The following is a 5645-nucleotide window of genomic DNA, read 5'->3' as shown; positions in this document are numbered from 1 at the left end:
AACAAAATACATATATCTCTGTGACTGCTATGACGTCATGATTTCGAAATCCAATCGCTGTGTTGCAACAAGTGACTATGTTTCTAAAAATAATGGATTTTGGAAATTCCTTTCTTTTTAAAAAAATCAATTTTCATTGTAAACAATGTTCTTTGGGAATCTTCCTCTTTAATATTTTTCCGTGTTGTTCAACCTTGACCTTGTCGCGTTGTGAAAAAAAACAAAAAAAAAACAAAAAACGGCTTTTTATTCTTTTTTTAATTATTTTTTTTAAAGCCGTTCTTCAACCGCCCTTCCTCAAAACGGCAATATGTCGGGATATTTAAGATGCTGAAAATTAAAGTTATATTAGCCAGAAATATCAGACTTGCATTAAGCTTCTATGCTTTGTTGAGGAGAATGAATATTATAATTTTAAAAATATTTTAAAATTGAGCTTTTATATAGTGCAATATCCACTAAATGTACTTAAAGCGCTTTACAAGGGGTCCTGGCCAACAGCAACATTTAACATTTAGGACAGGACATGATGCCTGTAAGGCAGGGAGCTCTTACTGTCTGTTCACCTAGCTGTAAGGCGATGTTACAATTCTTTCGGACAGAGATAACGCAGTAAACGGCCAGGTAGGCTACTCATTTTAGACCTGCGTACGGTGAGAGAATGTGAGTAAAGAGTCTTTTCCAAGGATTCAACTATGCGCCGAGCGAGGCTCGAACCTAGGACCGCATAGCCGCACGATAATAATAATATTTCAGTGTGCTAAAATGGCAATAATTCAAATGTTTGACTAGTTTAACTTTAATTTGACTTTTTATCATCAGGTTCATCCCGACATATACCGTTTCGAGACGATGGGTCACAAATGCTTTTACATTTATTCATTTTTCTTGCATATTGATTTTTTCATCCCGACACATACCGTTTCGAGACGATGGGTGACAAATGCTTTTACATTTATTCATTTTTCTTGCATATTGATTTTTTTTTTCATTGAAGACCATAACAATACATTTCTTGTTATCAGTTAGCGACGTATAATTACTTGTAGACGTCAGTTAGACGTGCTGTTATGCTGTATTTTAACCTTATTTGATTGTCCATTTATCTATTGATCTACTTTTTTAAAAAGATTAATGAATAATTTTATCTATTTATTTATTTATCTATTTATTTATTTTATTCCTTTATTTATCTAATTAACTTTATTACATCTTTTCAGGTCTGATAACCCATCTGCTATTGTCCGACGAGCACTTATTGTTTGTACACGTCGCTATGGTCTCATTGTTCTACTCGTAATAGAAATATTCTCAAACCAACACAATGTCAGATCAAGCACTGGATTAAGCCCATAATTGCGTTCGGTTATCGGACCTGAAAATGTGTGTACGTACTTCGACTCTGTTCCAATCGTCAAACTTGTCATAAAGAGTAAAGTATAGATAGTTCGAAGATGACGTCATTCAGGTCTTTGTTATTGTTTTTTGCCATCCGTGTTTATGAGTAATGCTCACTGAACTGTATTAACACACAGTTTTGTGTGTTGGTCCGTTATACTTCCGGATGGCAATGTTATGAGCTTCTTCGCCAAGCGCATACTATCTATAGTCACTTAAAAATACACACTGATATCAACAACACCACAAATCTTTTCAAATAAATGATATAAAAATCTTATCGTATTTCTTGGAAGTGATCTCAGTAGGGGGCAGGGGGGCAAAAGGTTGTTCGAAGTCTGGAATTGTGATAAAATGAATGAATGAATGCATGAATGAATGCATGAATGAATGAATGAATGAATGAATGAATGAATATGGCTGCTCTGTCTCTATGGACGCTTGCCGTGAATGTGTGTATTACTTCGATTGCAGGCTATCAGTCTGTTCCTAATATCCAGTTAATAATTTATTTCCATAAATCTCTGTTACCCCTACAGTGCAACTTAACTGTTCTTAGCTTTTGAATGTCATCATGTGCAATAAGGTGCTGAGGCAATTGGGTGTTTCCTTGTGTTGTTAAAATCAGTTCATCGGTTGTTGTTTCTAAATATATTATTTGATATTCTGGGGGATCTTGATTCAATGTCGTTGGAAGGGAAGTTGGTGTACGCCCTCTGTATTTGGATCCTTGTTTGAAGTAATCATCCATCGAGGTTTGTGCTGGAATATTTTCATCTCGTCGGAGAGGAAAGGAGACCATGGAAATTGTAATAACCGGAGAGGTATCACTTTACTCCAAGGAATTTACCCGTTTAATTCTATGCTTTATTCTCATTAACCAGTAAATTATTTAATAAATAAAATAAATAAAATGAGCTTTTATATAGCGCAATATCCACTAAATGTGCTCAAAGCGCTTTACAAGGGGTCCCTGGTCAACGGCAACATTTAACATATAGGACGGGACATGACGCCTGTTAGGCGATATTACAATATTTTCGGACAAAGACAACGCTGTTAACGGCCAGGTACTCATTTTACACCTGAGTACGGTGAGAGAATGTGAGTAAAGAGCCTTTTCCAAGGACTCAACTATGCGCCGAGAGAGGCTCGAACCCAGGACCTTCCGATCCGAAAGCGAGTGTCATACCACAAGACCACATAGCCTTACATTTAGCCGTATCGATACCATACTAAAACGACTCTCACAAGCAGCAGAAAACATCTTGCGACAGAACTGGCAGGTTTTGGGAGAGGTAGATCATGCACAGACCACATTTTTGTACTTCCGACAAATTTTGTAACAGTCGCATGAGTGGAACAGCCCCCTGTATGTTGCATTTATCGATTTGAAAAGGCTTTCGATATCTTTTACCGATATAGTATATTGTTTTTATGGTTAATGGTTTTACGGCGCTTGCAACACATTTAGGTCATATCAGCGCCAGTGAAAAGGAAAAAAATTGGATAGTAAAAACATTCTCGACGTACAATTAAAAGTACTTGAGGAAAAAGTTAAACAAGGGGGAATGGTTCAAATAGGGAACCGATGTAGATTCCAAGAGCACACTATCAGTGTACTTAGTTTGAGATCACCTAAAAGTCTCACCCAGACACCAGCACAAGAACCCACTTAGAGGAACACATTCATATGTTTACAAATCAAATGTTAAAAATAAAAAATACCAATACATAACAGAGAGATGATTTACAAGGGAAAAAAATATAATCTCCCAAAACTATAATTATACATTCGACTGTTTTCCTCCCAGTCAAGGTCTCCGGTCAGAGTCAGGACAAAACTAAGTAATCTCATTCCAAAACAAAGACAGAAAGCAGTTGGAAAACAGGTATAGGGGTATAGAAGACACAGCAAGTACCCCCCTGCCCACTATGGGAGGTAGGGTACCCCACCCAGGATACAGTCTATGGAAGGTACTTAGGCATTATGGTATCTGACAGAAAGTGGTTTACAACATTCAATCTCTCTATAAGAATGTTGAATGCAAAATGGCTCACAACAATAATTTGACAGAACCAATCAGCGTGAACATTGAAGCCAAACACAGTTGTATCTTCTTCACCCATTAAATTTTCTTTGGCCATTAACTGGGTCATGTGAAACACTACCAAAGGACATACACGAGGAATACAACGGGTCATTTACACCAACACTTGAGGATTTAGACTACGCAGCTTGCCCTACGATTTCAGGATATCTGCAAGAAGACTGAACGTTTGCACGCTACAGCAAGTTAAATTGGACTTATATGAAACAATAAGAAGACTCGCGTCATGAGAATCAACACGTCAAAGATCCAATGCTCATTGATGAAAATCCTTTGGAAGATATTTTTTAAAATGACTTACTGGGGCAGAAAACTGACAACGGATGGTGACTGCAACGAAGAGATCAAAACCAGAATCTGATTTATGGCAAACCAGACATTTGCTCTCGTAAACAAATTTGGAGAGCGACGGGATTGTATGCCAGCAATAAAGTCACGATTTTTAAGAGTATTGGACTGAGCGTTTTACTCAGTGAATCAGAGTATTGGAAACTCACTGAAAGTATCATCCAGAAACTTGAGGTATTCCAAAACAAATGTTTGCAACGAATTTACAAGATATTGTGGAGTAATACAATCTCAAATTAGGACCTAAGAGCTAGAGCGGAAGTGGAGTCTCTGGAGAGTATCTTTGAAAGGAGAAGAAGGCAATGATCGGGCATGTCTGTCGCAGACTTGAAGAAACACTGACATCTGCGATGGACACCCTAAGAAAGGAGGAAGCGAGGCCGCCCCAAGGAGAACTGGAGACCTGCCGTGAAGAGGGGTCTAAAGCAAAGAGGTTTGGCCCTCGAGGTGGCCTCAAGAATAGCAGCTGACAGGACCAGCCGGAGATCCCCTGCATCGCCACCAGGCCCTGGGAGGATTGAGTGATGAGTAATTAACGATCATAAGTGTCACCCGTCGCCTTATATTGGAATTGTGTCAGGTTGAGGCAATTCCAAAAATTGAATTTAGAGTGAAAACGTTAGATTTACATGAGTTAAAACTTAAAATAGTTTATGGAGCGACATTCATTCTTCTAAATGAACCATATTGATTCCAATAAAATTGAATAATTTAGATCTTAAGGGGAGGGGCGACACCTGAAATATCGATTTTTGGGTCAAAATATAAAATTTCAGTTTTTTATTTATTATCAAAGAACAATCATTTTTTCACATATTTTCAGCACTTAGATGGTGATTTGGATAATATAAAGTTTGTAAATCGTCTTTCATAACCATGGAAGTCGACATGAAAATACCAAACTTTTCAATTTTTTGTGAGAATTCAACTGAAAATAATAGGACGGAAAAGCATTATAATACATATCGATGTTGTAAATTTTGATATCGATAGTTTAGTCTACTCTTTGCCCGTCTATTTGACACGGTTTCAGTCTCATAAATATCAGAATATGGGCAGGGGAGGAGTTTAGAAACTGTTAGTCGCGAACAAAGATTGTGTGTCAAACAGCTGATAAGAGGTCAAGTTGTCAGGTAAATACGTGATCACGAATGGTGCGATCTGATTGGCTGACCTTGTTCTCGACCTCTGACTCCGCGCCAGGGATTGGATGTTGAGTCAGGGTGAAAGTTCGCCTCTCTTACTATTATATTTTACTACGATGTGTTTACCTTTCGATTGATCAGTTGTTTTATCAAATTTTGACATGTATTCACGTTAATTATCTCTAAATATTTCCAATTTTTACTGGATTATTATAAATATACCTAAAGTGACAAAAAAATCCAAACGTTGGCAACAGTTATTTGCTACAAAAGCCAAGAAAACAAGAAAGTTATGATGGCTCGTGGTTGACCCGTGACCACAAATCTTTGATTGGAATTTGGTGTGTGATAGTAGTATTATGATAAAGCGATTCCAAGCAATGCCACAGCGGAAAGAAATGAAATGGGCTATTCTTGCTGGTCTTTGCCACGGTTATTACACCAATGACTTCCCTCAACATAGGTATTGTCCTCCTGAACCGGACTCCAGATGCTTTTATAAAAAAATATATTGCTGCCCATGTGTATCCTGTTGACACAAGCAGAGTGTAAATACACCTTTGAATTTTGATTTAATTCATGAGCACTTGAAGCCTGTATATGCTTTGTTGAAGTGTTGTGAGATGAAGACAACACAAAATCC

This window comes from Berghia stephanieae, chromosome 6, assembly GCF_034508935.2.
Source record: "Berghia stephanieae isolate SIO BIC M18660-M18661 chromosome 6, UCSD_Bste_1.3, whole genome shotgun sequence".
In the NCBI taxonomy this organism is placed as follows: domain Eukaryota; kingdom Metazoa; phylum Mollusca; class Gastropoda; order Nudibranchia; family Aeolidiidae; genus Berghia; species Berghia stephanieae.
This window is presented reverse-complemented; position numbering follows the sequence as displayed.